The 19,148-nt window shown below is 45.4% G+C and overlaps 1 long non-coding RNA gene across 1 annotated transcript in view; it reads right to left on the reverse strand.

Annotated features, from left to right (window-relative positions):
- Positions 1 to 7,159: 7,159 nt before the first annotated feature.
- The window catches only part of LOC126272363 (uncharacterized), a 157,788-nt gene continuing 145,799 nt past the window's right edge, over positions 7,160 to 19,148 (reverse strand). The window contains exon 3 of the long non-coding RNA XR_007549217.1: positions 7,160 to 7,228. This is a non-coding gene — a long non-coding RNA (uncharacterized LOC126272363). The remainder of the gene's footprint in view (positions 7,229 to 19,148) is intronic.

Genomic DNA, 19,148 nt, shown 5'->3' on the forward strand with positions numbered 1-19,148 from the left:
TGCATTAAAGCAGTATCTTCAGGTGATTCTGCGTGGAAAGCAACACAACCTTGTAATATATGTCGCGCGCAGCGGCCGCGCGGTTTGAGGCGCCGTGTCACGGACTGCGCGGCCCCTCCCACCGGAGGTCGAATCCTCCCTCGGGCATGGGTGTGTCTGTTGTTCTGAGCATAAGTAAATTTAAGTAGTGCGTATGTCTAGAGACCGATGACCTCAGCAGTTTGATCCCTTAGGAATTCACACATATTTGAACATGTTGTAATCTATGCAGAGGGGAAGTAGTCAACAAATGTTAACTGGCAGAGGATTGGGACGAATATTGCAGAGGATGAGCCACTACGGCAAAACCGAGCGAGATGGCGCAGTGGTTAGCACACGGGACTCGCATTCTGGAGGACGACGGTTCAATCCCGTCTCCAGCTATCCTGATTTAGGTTCTCCGTGATTTCCCTAAATCTCTTCCGGAAAATGCCGGGATGGTTCCTTTGAAAGGGCACGGCCGATTTCCTTCCCCATCCTACCCTAACCCGAGCTTGCGCTCCGTCTCTAATGACCTCGTTGTCGACGGGACGTTAAACACTAATCTCCTCCTCCTCCCACTACGGCAAAAAGAAGCGTAATTGACGTAAAAATTTGATTAAAATGTAATAAAAGGAGCATAAAATTAGATACAATCGATAGAGCGTCTGTCTGAGAAACTGACCCCGTTAACCAGTCCAGTCGCTACAAGGATAAAAACTCCAGAAGGAAAAAGTTATGCAAGTTTAAAGATTTGTACTAACGGGGTTGATTAATGGGTTCCGTTTCTCAGACAGACGCTCTGTTGATGGCATTTAATTTCATGCTTCTTTTATTACATTTGACACATGCTTATTGCAGTAACTAGGGTTCCTTTTGCCATTGTGCCTCATCGCTGCACTATTCGTCCCAACCCTGCGCCGGTTATTACTTGGAGACTTTTACCCCTTAGCGCGGGGTTGGACTCTATGACTACCAAAGGTGGAGGCGTCTCCGAGAGATAATCTGACGCTACTGAATGTGCTTTTTATTTGCATTCATTTTTACTGGCTGAACTTAATTAATATTTTTGAAATACATAGAGTACAGTGATGATTTCCTTTCTATACTGAACCACCATTAGATGCTGCTTGAATCATCGATTAACAGCTATTTGTTGTTTTATTCATTTTACCATGAATTCCAACCTCTGTGGCTGCCCATATTATAAAGTTGTATTCAAGTTCAATATGTTGTGACGATGACTTTGTTTGGAAAAATATACAGCCGAGTTTAATACACTCCTGGAAATTGAAACAAGAACACCGTGAATTCATTATCCCAGGAAGGGGAAACTTTATTGACACATTCCTGGGGTCAGATACATCACATGATCACACTGACAGAACCACAGGCACATAGACACAGGCAACAGAGCATGCACAACGTCGGCACTAGTACAGTGTATATCCACCTTTCGCAGCAATGCAGGCTGCTATTCTCCCATGGAGACGATCGTAGGGATGCTGGATGTAGTCCTGTGGAACGGCTTGCCATGCCATTTCCACCTGGCGCCTCAGTTGGACCAGCGTTCGTGCTGGACATGCAGACCGCGTGAGACGACGCTTCATCCAGTCCCAAACATGCTCAATGGGGGACACATCCGGAGATCTTGCTGGCCAGGGTAGTTGACTTACACCTTCTAGAGCACGTTGGGTGGCACGGGATACATGCGGACATGCATTGTCCTGTTGGAACAGCAAGTTCCCTTGCCGGTCTAGGAATGGTAGAACGATGGGTTCGATGACGGTTTGGATGTACCGTGCACAATTCAGTGTCCCCTCGACGATCACCAGAGGTGTACGGCCAGTGTAGGAGATCGCTCCCCACACCATGATGCCAGGTGTTGGCCCTGTGTGCCTCAGTCATATGCAGACCTGATTGTGGCGCTCACCTGCATGGCGCCAAATACGCATACGACCATCATTGGCACCAAGGCAGATGCGACTCTCATCGCTGAAGACGACACGTCTCCATTCCTCCCTCCATTCACGCCTGTCGCGACACCACTGGAGGCGGGCTGCACGATGTTGGGGCGTTAGCGGAAGACGGCCTAACGGTGTGCGGGACCGTAGCCCAGCTTCATGGAGACGCTTGCGAATGGTCCTCGCTGATACTCCAGGAGCAACAGTGTCCCTAATTTGCTGGGAAGTGGCGGTGCGGTCCCCTACGGCACTGCGTAGGATCCTACGGTCTTGGCGTGCATCCGTGCGTCGCTGCGGTCCGGTCCCAGGTCGACGGGCACGTGCACCTTCCGCTGACCACTGGCGACAACATCGATGTACTGTGGAGACCTCACGCCCCACGTGTTGAGCAATTCGGCGGTACGTCCACCCGGCCTCCCGCATGCCCACTATACGCCCTCGCTCAAAGTCCGTCAACTGCACATACGGTTCACGTCCACGCTGTCTTGGCATGCTACCAGTGTTAAAGACTGCGATGGAGCTCCGTATGCCACGGCAAACTGGCTGACTGACGGCGACGGTGCACAAATGCTGCGCAGCTAGCGCCATTCGACGGCAAACACCGCGGTTCCTGTTGTGTCCGCTGTGCCGTGCGTGTGATCATTGCTTGTACAGCCGTCTCGCAGTGTCCGGAGCAAGTATGGTGGGTCTGACACACCGGTGTCAATGTGTTCTTTTTTCCATTTCCAGGAGTGTATATTGCGACGATGACTTGATTTACAGAACAATTTACATATCAAGCTGAGCGTCGTGTTATTGGAAAATACCCGAAGGCCGAAATCGTGATTGTACTATACAATAAACAATCTATAAAGTCGAATGGCGAAATGTTCACTTGAATAGTATTATATGACTATGGCCCCAATGTGTGACAAGGTAAGCATCCCTTAGAGTTCCGTTTGCGAGGCAGTCTTGTAAATAATGCTCCCTAATGGTTAGCCAAATGCACTTGACCAGAACGGAACCCAGTATTTCATTACCCGTGTAAACAGTTGATCTGTTAAATACGGCAAATATTTTTGGTAAATCTGTATCCAGGTTTCAGTAGTGGTGGGACAAGAGAAGTATTACAAAGCTAAGAGTGATGACTTTCAGCCAGAACTCTTGTGTGATTCTTTGGCCGTCATCTTATGGCAGTACGAAGACGCCGTGTCTTCCTTTGTGAATGCCAGTTTAGTAAAGAATCATTTCTATCACCAGTGCCTCTACATCTTCATGTACATGCATATTCTGTGGATCACACTCAAGTGCCTGGCAGAGAGTTCATCGAACCACCTTCACAATAATTCACTGTTTTTGCAATCTTGAACAGCGTGCGGAAAGAACGAACACCTGTACCTTTATATGCGAGCTCTGATTTCCCTTACTTTATTATGATGATCGAACCTCCCTACGCAGGTCAGCGTCAAAAAAATATTTTCGCATTCCGTGGAGAAAGTTGGTGATTGAAATTTCATGAGAAGATACCACCCCAACGAGAAACGCCTTTGTTTTAATGATGTCCACCCCAAATCTCGTATCATGTCCGTGACACTCTCCCCCCTTATTTCTCGATAATACAAAGCGTGTTGCTCTTCTTTGAACTTTCTCGAAGTACTCCATTAATCCTATCCAGTAAGGATCCCACACCGCCCATCAGTACTTCAAAAGAGCATGGACAAGCGTAGTGTGAGTTGTCTCTTTAGCAAATCTGTCGCGTCTTGTAAGTGTTCTGCCAATAAATATCATCTTTTAGTCCGTCTTCCCCACCACGTTTTCTATGCATTATTTCGAATTTAAGTTGTTCTTAATTGTAATTTCTAGGTATTTAGTTGAATTTACGGCCTTTAGATTTGACTGATTTATCGTGTGACCAAGTTTAAGGGTTTACTTTTAGCACTCATGCGGATGACCTCACACTTTTTATCATTTAGGGTCAATTGCCACTTTTCGCTCCGTACAGATAGTTTTTCTAAATCGCTTTGCAATTTGTTTTCATCTTCTCATGACTTGATAAAAGACAGTCACATCTGCAAACAAGCTAAGACGGCTGCTCAGATTGTCTCCTGAATCGTATAGATAAATTAGGACAGTAGAGGGCCTATAACACTACATTGGGAAACGCCAGAAATTACTTCTGTTTTAGTCGCTGACTTTCCATCAGTTACTACGAACCGTGACCTCTCTGACAGGAAATCACGAGTCCAGATACGTAACCGAGACGATATTCCCTAAGCACGCAGTTTGACTACAAGTTGCTTGTGAGGTACGGAGTCAAAAGCCCTCTGGAAATCTAGAAATACGGAACTAATTTGAAATCCCTTGTCAATTGCACTCAACACTTCGTGTGAGTACAGAACAAGATGTGTTTCACAAGAACAATGTTTTCTAAACCCGTGTTGACTCTGTGGCAGTAGACCGTTCTCTTCGAGGTAATTCATAATGTACACTCCTGGAAATTGAAACAAGAACACCGTGAATTCATTATCCCAGGAAGGGGAAACTTTATTGACACATTCCTGGGGTCAGATACATCACATGATCACACTGACAGAACCACAGGCACATAGACACAGGCAACAGAGCATGCACAATGTCGGCACTAGTACAGTGTATATCCACCTTTCGCAGCAATGCAGGCTGCTATTCTCCCATGGAGACGATCGTAGAGATGCTGGATGTAGTCCTGTGGAACGGCTTGCCATGCCATTTCCACGCGCCTCAGTTGGACCAGCGTTCGTGCTGGACGTGCACACCGCGTGAGACGACGCTTCATCCAGTCCCAAACATGCTCAATGGGGGACAGATCCGGAGATCTTGCTGGCCAGGGTAGTTGACTTACACCTTCTAGAGCACGTTGGGTGGCACGGGATACATGCGGACGTGCATTGTCCTGTTGGAACAGCAAGTTCCCTTGCCGGTCTACGAATGGTAGAACGATGGGTTCGATGACGGTTTGGATGTACCGTGCACTATTCAGTGTCACCAGAGGTGTACGGCCAGTGTAGCAGATCGCTCCCCAAACCATGATGCCGGGTGTTGGCCCTGTGTGCCTCGGTCGTATGCAGTCCTGATTGTGGCGCTCACCTGCACGGCGCCAAACACGCATACGACCATCATCGTCACCAAGGCAGAAGCGACTCTCATCGCTGAAGACGACACGTCTCCATTCGCCCCTCAATTCACACCTGTCGCGACACCACTGGAGGCGGGCTGCACGATGTTGGGGCGTGAGCGGAAGACAGCCTAACGGTGTGCGGGACCGTAGCCCAACTTTATGGAGCCGGTTGCGAATGGTCCTCGCCGATACCCCAGGAGCAACAGTGTCCCTAATTTGCTGGGAAGTGGCGGTGCGGTCCCCTACGGCACTGCGTAGGATCCTACGGTCTTGACGTGCATCCGTGCGTCGCTGCGGTCGAGCACATTTGAGACATCCTCTGACGACAACTCCAGCGTCATCCACAAACAATGTTAACCTTCCCTGTATTGACCTACCAAATTCAAGGGGCAAGTTCTCGCTATGGCTCATCCTCCGCTTATATTAACATGTAATCTTGCAATGCTAATCACATAAATGTGTTACCTATACAAACGTATTCTCGAATTTTCATTACTCGACATTAATTATTCTTTGGTGCTGTGTGTTTTTTTCGTCAGTGTATATTACTTCATAGTAACCGCTTGTCTTGAACGTTCCGCAAGTAGCAGCGACAGTGCATGTGTATACGGACCGGAAAGCTCTCTCAACGCTGTTCAGCGTGGTCGGTTTGGAACATTAGTTCCAGCACGACGCCTGTCCACGCGGACTGCGTAAGCCGAATTAAGTCCACTTCCAGTCGTATTAAGTCGAGACCGACTCCACGTACAGCCTAGGTCAGGCCTTACCCAGAAGATGAAGCAGCGGTCGCACAGCATTGCACGATCACCTGGGACATATTAGGAAGGTAATGATCTGGCCAATTACGCTGTAAATGCCTATCACGACAGGTCTATGTGTAGAATAATCGCTGTTCTATCTTTTCTTCTTACGTTTCAACTCTAGTGTACATTTAACTGAGTATCAGGAAAGCCGTTGTTGAAGAAGGAAGGGAACTGTGTCACATGCCTCATTTATGGAGGAAAATGAGTCTTCAGACAACATGATCAGATCCATTTTATTCCACTCGTACCCCCCATATGATGAAACAACAGTTCGTTCGGGCGTAAACAAAAAGTTAACGAATCATATTTTCAGAAATAATGGTGACAGGTATACGTTTCGCGTTTCGCCAACGGCTTTTAGTAAACTCATGTATGACGTAACCAGAACATGGAAATAGATGGGTCATCTGAGAATATAGAGAAAATGTAAGTACAATTCTACATGCTGAGGATCTGTCTGTTATACTGTATGGTGAAGATAAGTTGCATCAAGATATTTTTATTGTAAGAAAGGTTATAAAAGCATATTATTTCACAATGTCTGTAGCTAAAACTAGAAAGGCATATAAAGGAAAGTTTCCAGTCCGCAGAAAAATAGTTTTTAAACATCAAATTTTACAGCGAGAATGTTATATTACATAGGAGAGGGACATAGGTTTGGATGGAAACAAAACAAATTTAGAAGTACCTACGGAAGCATTCACAGAAATATGAGAAATAAGATACAAAATCACACATTCATAATTTTTTCAACACAGACCCTTCTCTTCTTACATGTTTTAGCGAAGACGTGCTAATATTGGAGAGAGACAGGGCTACAATTCATGTGGCAGTAATCAAATTTTAAAGAGGCACAACTCGGTGAATATGCTGGAAATAACAGTAAACATTGTTGCTATAAAAGGACTTGCAGTTGTACACTTCTCAGTGTTTTTCTTTAAATGCATTCCAATCAAGAGACTTGCATGTTTCCGACGTAATGTCGGTGGCACAGCGACCGATGCAGTACTGGAAAATTATACGTTTCTATCTACAATCACAGTTTATTTTCCGCATCGTCTACCGCTTTCGGTAAACAGCACCATCCTCAAAAAATGGTTCAAATGGCTCTGAGCACTATGGGGCTTAACTACTGAGGTCTTCAGTCCCCTAGACTTACAACTACTTAAACCTAACTAACCTAAAGACATCACACACATCCATGCCCGAGGCAGGATTCGAACCTGCGACGTAGCGGTCGCGTGGTTCCAGACTATAACGCCTAGAACCGCTTGGCCACTCCGGCCGGCGTACCATCCTCAGGCCACCTATAATCAAAAAATTCAGTTACATAGAACAGTAGTGCAAGAGCAATTTACAGAAATATTATCCCTTATGACAGCAAACGCAAGGTGTGCAGTGAACCTTAAAACGTATAGATAGCCTCTTACCGCCGGTACGCAGTCGTCACGGAAACGCCCATGCAACGTTGAAGCAGTAATAGGCAAGAATGCTCTCTATTTCAGAAACAGAAAGTGTGAGACGCCATATTAGCATACGCTATTTTCAGTTGAAGCCCAAATTGCGTATTTTTTACATTACAACTTAGGTCCTATTAATGTATGCTGTTTCAAAACACTGGTACATTAACAATCTCTCGAACACGAGTCGTAATTGATAAGATTTGTTGTATTAAAATAACTGGAAACTTAATACTACTGGTTAAAGAGAATTTTCGAATTTAGTTATTTTTGTATTGTAACTTGCGTGGAATGAAAGCATACGGTTTTAAGGCATCGGCACATTGAAGATTCATCAGACACCCACTGTTCTTTGTAGAATTTGTAATAATTAAATGTCAGTTAACAACGTATTGGCGATTAAAGCCTTCAGGAGACAGTAAAGTATAATATAAGGTCGTATATTACGGAAGGAGATTGTAGTGCGATGAATAGAGGCATTGAGTTACGAAGTAGTGGGTAGCAAGTGTGTCTTGCTGCATCCAAAATCATTAAAATTCACCTTCGCGTTTCCTAAAATATTGTGGACGCTGCTATTATTTTAAAAGAAATATTGTCTGTAATGTTCGATGTTATCTATTTGTATAAAAGACCACGTCCTGAGTGACTGACTTAAAATCGCCTGTCTGTGTCAATCATACTGTCCGCGACTGAGGCAGCGGACTCTAATCTAGTGTAGATATACCGGTAAGCACAGTATTAGGAATGTGTTATTCGATTTTGCGAACTTTTACAAACTGATTGTCTGTAATGTTCGATGTTATGTATTTGTATAAAAGACCACGTCCTGAGTGACTGACTTAAAATCGCCTGTCTGTGTCAATCATACTGTCCGCGACTCAGGCAGCGGACTTTAATCTAGTGTACATATACCGGTAAGCACAGTATTAGGAATGTGTTATTCGATTTTGCGAACTTTTACAAACTGATATCTTTACTGACTGAAGATGGGACTTCCCTTTTTGCTTTAAACTTCTTCATGTATATTGAAGTTTTTAATTATGCATGCTACATACAGAACAATTTAACCAATGGAGAAGGGAAGAAATGCGCATTTTAATAGAGTAACGTAGGAATTTTTCGAGTGTCCATTTTCGAAACATCAACAAAAGCAAAACGAGGATAATTGAATGTAGTTGAATTGAGTCGGGTGATGTTGAGGGAGTTAGATTAGGAAATGAGACACTTAAAGTAGTAAAGGAGTTTTGCTATTTGAGGAGCAAAGTAACTGATGATGGTCGAAGTAGAGAAGAAATGTCGAAGTAGAGAAGAAATGTAGACTGGCAATGGCAAGGAAAGCGTTTCTGAAGACGAGAAATTTGTTAACATCGAATATTGATTTAAGTCTCAGGAAGTCGTTTCTCGAAGTATTTGTATGGAGTGTAGCCATGTATGGAAGTGAAACATAGGCGATAAATAGTTTGAACAAGAAGAGAATAGAAGCTTTCGAAATGTGGTGCTACAGAAGAATGCTGAAGAGTAGATGGGTAGAGAAACATAACTATGAGGAAGTTTTGAATAGAATTGGGGAGAGGAGGAGTTTGTGGCACAACGTGACGAGAAGAAGGGACCAGTTGGTAGGACATGTTCTGAGGCATCAAGGGATCACAAATTGAGCATTGGAGGGCAGCGTGGAGGGTAAAAATCGTAGAGTTGGTAGGACATGTTCTGAGGCATCAAGGGATCACAAATTTAGCATTGGAGGGCAGCGTGGAGGGTACAAATGGTAGAGGGAGACCAAGAGATGAATGCACTAACAAGGGAACCTCCCCATCGCACCCCCCTCAGATTTAGTTATAAGTTGGCACAGTGGACAGGCCTTGAAAAACTGAACATAGATCAATCGAGAAAACAGGAAGAAGTTGTGTGGAACTATGAAAATATAAGCAAAATACACAAACTGAGTAGTTCATGCGCAAGACAGGCAACATCAAGGATAATGTGAGCTCAGGAGTGCTGTGGTCCCTTGGTTAGCGTGAGCAGCTGGGGAACGAGAGGTCCTTGGTTCAGGTCTTCCAGCGAGTGAAAAATTTACTTTTTTATTTTCGCAAAGTTATGATCTGTCCGTTCGTTCATTGAGGTCTGTGTTCACTGTAATGAGTTTAGTGTCTGTGTTTTGCGACCGCACCGATAAACCGTGCGATTAGTAGACGAAACGACGTGCCTCTCCAATGCGAACCGAAAACATTTGATCGCAAGGTCATAGGTCAACCGATTCCTCCACAGGAAACCACGTCTGATGTATTCAATACGACACTGGTGACGGCATGTGCGGCACATGACAGGAATACATTGTCGACCCACCTAACTTGTGCACTTGGGGAATGAGTAAAAAGATTCTTCTACCTTGCCCGATTTAGGTATTTTTGTGGATGTGATAACCACTGGCAAAAAAGTGGTGAAAACATAAGAGTTTGTGACTGCAACAAATGAATGCAACAGTTTCACAGTCGCACCGTTTTCCCTGTGCTCTGTCAAAACATGTTTTTAAAGTTTTCAAATTTTCCCGTGTGTAGACCGTCAAATACTGCATATGTGCAAGCAAATCTGAACATGTCCTGGAATTTTGGAGAGCGAAGTTGATTATGTGTGAGTGCCTGAACTTTGATAATTGTCTGAAAATAAAAACTTTTACTTTTTACTCGAGGGAAGACTTGAACCAAGGACCTCTGGCTCCGCAGGTGCTCACGCTAACCACGGGACAGCGCTCCTGAGCTCACACTCTCCTTTATGTTGCCTATCTTGCGCATGAACTACTCAGTTTGTATATTTTGCTTATTTTTCATAGTTTCACACAACTTCTTCCTGTTTTCCCGATTGATCTGTGATCAGTTTTTCAAGGCCTATCCACTGTGCCAACTTATAACTAAATCTGAGGGGGGTGCGATGGGGAGGTTCCCTTGTAAGCAGATTCAGTAAGTACTGGGAGATGAAGAAGCTTGCACAGGATATAGTAGTATGGAGAGCTGCCTCAAACCAGTCTCAGGACTGAAGACCACAGCAACAACAATTTTCGGAAACAAACTGTGTTGTTTGAGGACCAAATGCAGTCAACAACTGCCGCTGGGGAGCGCTGCAGTCGCGAATCACGTTAGCCAGCATGTCCCACATGATACGTGCGCTGTCTTTCACGTGGTTGGATTTCGCGTCCGCGTTAATGTCCGTTACCGAGTCTCGCGTGAACACAGTTTCGAATGCTGCTGGTTTATATAAATAATACGGTATATCGATAAGAGGAAGACATGTATTAGGTTGGTGCGTAAGTTCGTAGTGTTTATGTTTTGCGTGTTGGTATCCCAGTTGCTACCGGTTTATTTATCGACTGTTATCGTCTGTCATTTTTATCTGTAGTTCACTGTTGCTATTTGAGTGTACATATTGTCATCTGAAGATAGTGAGTGCAGCCGTGGACGCTAGAAAATGGATTGCTAAGTGGAGAAATTGGAACATCTCCGACGTATTATTATGTTTGGATTCAGTAGAGGGATGACAGCAGCGAGGTAGCCAGAAACATTTATGCCATGTTTGTGGATAACACCATTGGACAAAAGCATAGCAAGAAAACAGTCTTCTCGTTTTAGGGAGGATCGTTTTGACATTTGTAACTCTCCACGTTCAGGGAGCCCTTGCGGTTTAACAAAGATCGTGTAAAGGCATTAATCCACAACGATCCAGAATAGCGATCGAGAGATGGCAAAGGTGATGGATGACCTGTGACCATTCCACCATCGTGCAACATTTGTATGCAATGGGGAAGGTTCAAAACTAGAATGTAAGGGTACCGCATGGTCTAACCCAAAATTACAAAAACCAGTGGGTGACCATGGATGTGTATCTCTGCTTGCTAGTCATCAATTGGCCCGTGGACAATACCAATCATTCTGTATCGCTACTATCGACGAAAAATGATGTTTTTAAGCTGATATAAGGCTCCAAGCACCGTAGGACTCAACATCTAAGGTCATCAGTCCCCTAGACTTAGAACTACGTAAACCTAAATTACCTAAGGACATCACACACATCCATGCCGAGGCGGGATTCGAACCTGCGACCGGAGCAGCAGCGCAATTCCGGACTGAAGCGCCTAGAACAGCTCGGCCACAGCAGCCGACATGATATAAGGAAAAGAAAGGAATGGCAGAGACCAAACAACGCAGCAATTCCCTGTACAAAAGGCTGCGCTCATCCACGAAAGATTATATTGTGCTTTTGGTGGGACGACGATGATGAGGTGTGTTACGAATCGCTTTCCGGAGGTGTAACCATCACTGACGGCATTTATTGTCAATAAATAAGACACCTTGCAGACGCAGTCATAGAACAATGACCAGTAAGAGTGCATGAAGTGATGCCACTCCACAACAACACCCGCCAGCAATCTTCTAGACTGCCAAAGGACACTGTACAGGAAATGGGTTGGGAATTCATTCCGCAACCACCTTATTCATCTGAATTTGCGGCCTCAGATATTCACCTTTTCCGCTCTCTGTCGAAGAACCTTCAATGAAGTTCCTCTCCGGATGAAAATGCGCTCCTAACGCGCATCGACGTGTACTTTCTGAAAACCACGTGATTTCCACACACAAAATTGTGTTCAAATATGTGTGAAATCTTGATTTCAAAAAGAGATATTTTTAATGTTTAATTACATACAGGAATAAAAATACTGGAAAGCAGTAATTAATATCCTTGGTTCCCAAACGACTCTCCGCAGCTTTTTATTGACTTCACACCACAAATAACTCATATTACACATTTTTGTACCCGGCAAACTTTAGCTTGTCTTGATGTTCAAGTTTGTGTGAAATCTTATGGGACTGCTAAAGTCATCAAAAAAATGGTTCAAATGGCTCTGAGCACTATGGGACCTAACATCTGTGGTCATCAGTCCCCTAGAACTTAGAACTACTTAAACCTAACTAACCTAAGGACATCACACGCATCCATGCCCGAGGCAGGATTCGAACCTGCGACCGTAGCAGTCACGCGGTTCCGGACTGGGCGCCTTAACCGCGGCCGGCCCTAAGGTCATCAGTCCCTAACCTTACACACTTCTTGACCTAAATTATCCTAAGGATAAACACACACACCCATGCCCGAGGGAGGACTCGAACCTCCGCCGGGACCAGTGGCACTTAGACCGCTCCGCTAGGTTTCTACAGTCACCGAATCTAAAGTTACCCCAGCATTGACAGATTGTTGAAAATAGTGAAGGAGAATATGTTATTGATGACTGAAGTCTCCCTTATCTGTTATGTTTAGTGAACTCATGGAAAAACCCTATGTACTTATGCACAACCCTAACAATAGCAGAGAAATTAGAGCTGGTACGGAAGCTTACTGTCAGTCATTCTGCAGTTGTCGTATGGAAAGGAGGTGAAACGATAATGTTACCAGAACACCATTCGAGTCAAGTGGCTTACAGAGGACGGGTGTAGAAGCAGGGAATAATTTGTCAAAATGTGCGCCGTTAGCTGCGTAAAAGCCACACTGAGACGAGCGGACGTAACATGCGCGGGCCGTTACTTTGAGCACCTGCTGGCTGCCCTCCACGGCAGCCGGCGAAGCAGTTGCGCATGGCGGAGTGGCCTGCAAGTGCGCAGAGCAGCGCCGGAAGTGAGTGGCGGCTGGCGCGCCGGCGCTGGAACGTTGAAGGCGGTGAGGAATCGAGAGGGTGGGGGGGAGTGGTGGAGGGAGGGGGGGGAGGGAGTAGTCGGCAAGCCGTGACCGCCGGCGCGGCTGCGGATTCCTGCGCGGGGTCGACGCCCGTCCCGGCCCGCCGCTGCGCTGCACTGCCCGCAACAGCAGCCACTGTGCAGCTCCGCTCGCCTCCAGCTGCACCTGCGGGGCGTGTCCGCCTTTACTGGCTCACCTCCATTGTTGCTGGCTCGTATGTTCGATGAGGACTGTAACGGAAGCGCAGTAAAAGTAGCCCCATCGGGTTTCTTAAGTGCGTTCACCATCTCACCGAACGTATTCGGACACCACTGTGTATTGCGTAGTTGACTCCTAGATGTCTCGAGAGGATCTTTTCCCCATATGAACTGGGGCTGGACTCTTAGCGATAGGATAGTTTCTTTTACTGCTCAAACTTCGAGAAAAACACTGCAATTTTACTGTTATGGATGATCAGTACTGTCTTTATGGACTGTGAGAAAATTTTAGCTTTTGACCAATATTGCATTAATTTATTTGACATCTGTGTTATGGTAATTATGAATTTTTTTTTTTCAAATCTGTATTGGCCACTGCCCAAAACTATTTGTAAAATTTTTTGTGGGGAGCATGGGGGCTATGTAAGTAGGCTGTATAGGTTTTTTATTGGTAACGCCACGTAGCGCTATGTATGAAAATCACTGGCTGTGCTGTGTGCAGTCTGTGGCTGGTTTGCACTGTTGTTAGCTATTGTAGTGTTGGGCAGTTGGCTGTTAACAGCGCGTAGCGTTGCGCAGTTGGAGGTGAGCCGCCAGCAGTGGTGGATGTGGGGGGAGAGATGGCGGAGTTTTGAGAGTGGATGATCTGGACGTGTGCCCATCAGAGACAGTAAATTTGTAAGACTGGATGTCATGAACTGTTATATATTATGACTTTTGAACACTGTTAACGTAAATACATTGTTTGTTCTTGATCAAAATCTTTACTTTGCTAACTATGCCTATCAGTAGTTAGTGCCTTCTGTAGCTAGAATATTTTATTTAGCTGGCAGTATTGGTGCTCGCTGTATTGCAGTAGTTCGAGTGACGAAGATTTTTGTGAGGTAAGAATTCATAAAAGGTATAGGTTATTGTTAGTCAGGGCCATTCTTTTGTAGGGATTACTGTAAGTCAGATTGCGTTGCGCTAAAAATATTGTGTGTCAGTTTAAGCAGTCATTTATAATATAATGGGACGTTTCACCACACTCTTCAGTCAAGAGCATTCATAAAGATAGAACAAACGTGACAGGAAAAAAATAGGGGACTGTTTACATTTTAAAATAAAAATGTTATTGACAGACAGCTCTAAGGACCACAGATATATACAATTTAAAAAGCACAGTTGTAATGATGTGATGTTCTTCTATCAAAAAAGCACTGGAGCACTCCACTTTCACTTAATATCTGAAGGATCTGCGCTGGGTGAGAAGTATTGTGCGAGGAGCGAGTGCGTTCCATAGAGAGTGAGAGGAGTGGGCAAAGAGATAGGGGTCTGATGGGTGGGGAAACTATAAAGATGATAGGTGGGAGGTTAAGCGGATAGTGGGAACACAGATGGTGGAAAGAACAGAGGGTGAGCAGGAGTAAAGGTGTGTGGGGAAGGTAGTGGTACAAGAATAAAGGGATAGGGGTGGGTAAAGTAGGAAAGGAGAGAAGAACTGTGATGTGGAGTGGGATAGGTAGGGAAGGGTTAAAGTTGGTAAGGGGGAAAACATCATGGCGGATCTCATTGTCTGGGATAGGAAATTGGCTGAAGTTGCTTTCAGGTAGGTGTTGGAATGGAGGAATCTGTTTGTGAAGTCGCAGCAGCATACCAACACTGGTGATGAGAGGCGAGACAATGGGGTTATTGGAAGTGAGTTTACAGGTAGTAAAGGAGATGCAGTGGTATCTGATGTGGGTGAAGAGGGATGAGAATTTGTTAAGATAGTAGAGGATCCATGTGGGAGAAGGTAAACGGATGCAGAAGTCAAGATAAAGTGCATGGCCTTCGATGATTTGGAGGGGCTTATAGAACTTTGGTGGGGTGAATATCCATGCAACATTTGCATAGCAGAGGGTAGGTTAGGTCGAGTTTTTATAGATGTGGAGAATAGTGGAGGGGTGTAATCCCGAAGTTCAGTCTGTCAGCAGTTGTAGTACTTTTAGTCTTTTGTGGGCTTGCTATTGGACAGTTGGTAGGCGAGGTTTCGAAGTCATTTGAAGATTACTACAAGATATTTTACTGTGTTCGTTAACTGGATAGGATGGACGTAAATGAGAAAATAGAAGTGATTCTTCAGTTTCATGTCGCCATCGTCAGGTGTCTGATCGCCGAAATATTGTGCCCGTTGGGCACTATGAACCGGCAGTAAAGCCGTGGACAGTTCGAGCGAGAAAATAGAAGTCATAGAGGTGGAAGGTGTGGGTGGTTCATCCTATAATTTTTTGCCTGGGTTTTGCAGGGGTCCTTGAGGAGCTGTTGGTTGCATCAGGAGGTAAATTGATTAATTTGGATTTGGCGGTATGGTCCTGATTTCTGGAGTGTAGTACAGAGGGTGAGGAAAGCTGTGCATGAGCGTACTGAAGGAGGTGAAAATATGAGCAATGCAGAAGAGATGGAGGAGACAGGAGGAGGCCTCCTGCTGTGGGATGGAAGGAACTGCTGTTATTAATAGTGACAAAGGATCATCGATTAGATGGGAAGGATGCAATGAGGCAAACGTAGTTATCTGGAAGTTCATATGTCTGGAATTTGAAAAGGAGACCGGAATGCCATACATATTTGTAGGCTTCCTCTGGGTAGAGGGGCACAAAAATAGCAGACTTATGGGAGTTCAGTGGGTGGGATAGGAGATGGGTCAGGTGCAGCAACAAGTGATCAAAGAAGCAACTGGGGCAGACGCCACTCTTATTAGTTGGAAAATGGTGTTCAAATGGTTCAAATGGCTCTAGTCGCTATGGGACTTAACATCTGAGGCCAATCAGTTCCCTACACTTAGAACTACTTAAACCTAACTAACCTAAGGACATCACACATCCATGCCCGAGGCAGGGTTCGAACCTGCGACCGTAACAGCAGCGCGGTTCTGGATTGAAGCGCCAAGAACTGCTCGGCCACAGCGGCTGGCCGTAAAATGCTGTTATTGGTTCAAGTGTTGACTGGTGCCTTGGGAGAGGATTGATTCGAAGATCTTGCTGAACACTGAGGTGAGGTAGATGGGGCGACAGGAGGCGGCATCATCAGTAGGGTTCTGAAGTTTGAGGAAAACTAAGATTTTAGAGGTTTTCCAGAGGAGAGGATAGTGGTATAAAAGTTCGCTAAGGTGACGAGAAAGGAGAGGGGTCATTCTTTAACGCGTCGGTAGGTCATGTGATCATGACTAGGAAATGTGTTGCGCTTTCTGTAAAGTTCTGTGACTGGTGTGTTTAATTTTATATGTGGTATATTGCACAAGTACTGGAAGCTGGAAGCCAGGGGTGGGACAGCTGTGTTAGTAACGTTCGTGGGTGGTAGGAAACAGGGAGTAATCAAACTGAGGATCATCAAGGAAGGAGAATATGTCGGAGACATAGGATACAAAGTGGTCGGCTTTGTTCAGGTTACCAGGTAAGTGTGTGGAGGAGCGGGTAGTGTGACATGCGGTTATTGCCTTTGAGTCCATGGAATGCTTTCCATTACTTGGGCGAGTTTTTGGGGAGTGTAGTGGTGAGTCTGGTGAATGTCTGGCGCCAGTCCTGGCGTTTTGTCACGAGCGGCGGACCCGACAGTATTAAAGGTGGCGCGGGATATTGTGTTGTCAAGACATTGAGCGACTGGCGTACACGGCAGAAGCGTTTATGGAGCTGCCGCTCTCGTATTGCCGCCTTAAGCCGTCGGCACTTGGACATCGCTTTTGAACAACGGTAAGCGTGCCGAGTTCAACGTGCTGCTCAGAAACGATGCTACCTTTGCGTACGGTACGTGTTCTCAACCTTTCATAAGCGATCGCAGCGCGCTCCAGCAGCAGTTATCGGCTTTATCCGTCTCGCACATCACACTGTTTATGAAATGGACGTGCGTAAAATTCCGCCATTAGCCATATTAAAACGCTCCCTTGTCCATATGCTAGTCGTATTGTTCTGTCTGTGGTATACAGATATAGAAAAATCAATATCCACGGAGATGTTATAAGGAAAAAGGAAAGTACTATGCCAAGTCACCTCGCCCAGCTAGCCGCGCGTCTAATGCGCTGCTTCTCGAGCGGGAAGGCGTGTCGGTCCCTGGACCGAAATGTCCCTGATGGATTTGTTACTCTGGTGACAGACAATGACTAGTCCACGTCAGAAGTCACTGACCTCTCCTGACTGAGCCATTCCGCTGTTACTGCTCCTCTACTGAGACGTCTGTGTATTCGTCTCCTGGAAGCACACATGGCTATCCCCGTCTGAATTCCAGCATGGCTTTAATGATCTATGAAAAACTGCGGTGGTTATGCATCTGAATGTTTGTGTGCATGTATGCTTATTTTTTGCAACCTGTTACAGTCTGAAGTGGCTCTTGACTGTGGGTACAGGTTTCTCATGTAAAGGGTCGGGGTAACGTGTATCTGACACGCCGGTTATCCGACTTCTTTGTATGTATGTGGGGACGATGGTTCGGCTAATGAGTGTTTGGCGTCTATCGGGCTTCGTCTGTGATAATGCGAAAAATTTTACGTTACAATGATTGTAGCTTTTTCAGCTGTGCTGTTGCTGCTATTGACCATAAGTCTGAGCCGTACAAAATCATTGGCAGAATAGCTCTCCCGTACAACCCAAGCTTTCTGCCTATCGATAACCTGTCCCTCCAGCCTTTAGCAGCGAGACAATTTCTAAAAAGCAACACAACCTTTGCTTCTTGCTCTGTTCATTTGTTTCAGGAACGCCAGACGCATGTCGAGCTGTACATCCAGCGGATTCACTCCATTCTAACTCTCTAGCAGCCACACAAATTTTCTTGCTTGCGTAAAGGCTATCAGACGTCCAGTTAGCGCAATGGGTGCGTAGGGAGCTAAAGGGAATGGGGTCCGTGGTCGAGCAGCCCGTCATAAACCCAACATTTTTGTAGTCAGTCGTCAGCCACTGTATTGGTGATGTAAAGGGCGACGCTGTTGGACAGCAGATGACTGGAAACAAGTGAGCTGATGTGATGGACCACGCTTAACCCTGTGGCAATCCGATGGAAAGGTTTGGGTTCCGGGAGTACCTGGAGAACGCTATCTGCCTCCATGTACGAATAGTGCCGAAGCTGAAATACAGAGGAGGTCGTGCTACAGTATGGGGGTGTTTTTCGTGGTTAGGAAGTGATCCCCTTATTGCGCGTAAAATAATGCTAAATGCAGAGTTAAATAAACACATTATGCAGCATTGTGTTATACGAACAGTTTGGAAACGACTTTTTTTCAGCATCGGCATGACGTTGCATCCTGTCATAAGCCAGCGTATGTGAAGCAACGGCTTATCAACGTAAGCATTAGCGAAGTAGAGTGACCCAATGCAGTGCCTTTGCGATGAATTCGAAGGTCGACTTCTGACAAAGCCCGACACCTCAAGGTAATCAGCCAGACTGCGTGAAGCAACGGTTCTGCATCGTCAGCATTAGCATAGTGGAGTGGCCCACTGTAGCGCCTTTGCGATGAATCCGATGGTCGAGTTCTGTCAAAATCAGACATATTATCGTGTTCCCAACAGTGTCCAAGCTTAATATTCCTACGTGATGTAATATTATTGTAATATTCAGGCTGCGAATACCAGCCACGATGCGCTACCGTAACTGAGACGACAACGCCCTTTCCTGTGAAAAAAGAGCATCTATGATTTTTGCAATTGTTGGAGATAAGGAATGCCGATTGGACATCGTGATTTTTTTTTTGAGGTCAGATAAGTCTGCATATAGACGTAATTTGAAGCGCAGAGGAGATACAATTAGTAAGCGCAATTATCAAGAATAAAAAATTTAATTTGTGAAAAAGAAGGTAAATATCAGCTACGAACTTTTATTCGATGTTGGATCCCCGGACCTTCATAAAACGA

The sequence above is a fragment of the Schistocerca gregaria genome, chromosome 1 (genome assembly GCF_023897955.1).
Source record: "Schistocerca gregaria isolate iqSchGreg1 chromosome 1, iqSchGreg1.2, whole genome shotgun sequence".
In the NCBI taxonomy this organism is placed as follows: domain Eukaryota; kingdom Metazoa; phylum Arthropoda; class Insecta; order Orthoptera; family Acrididae; genus Schistocerca; species Schistocerca gregaria.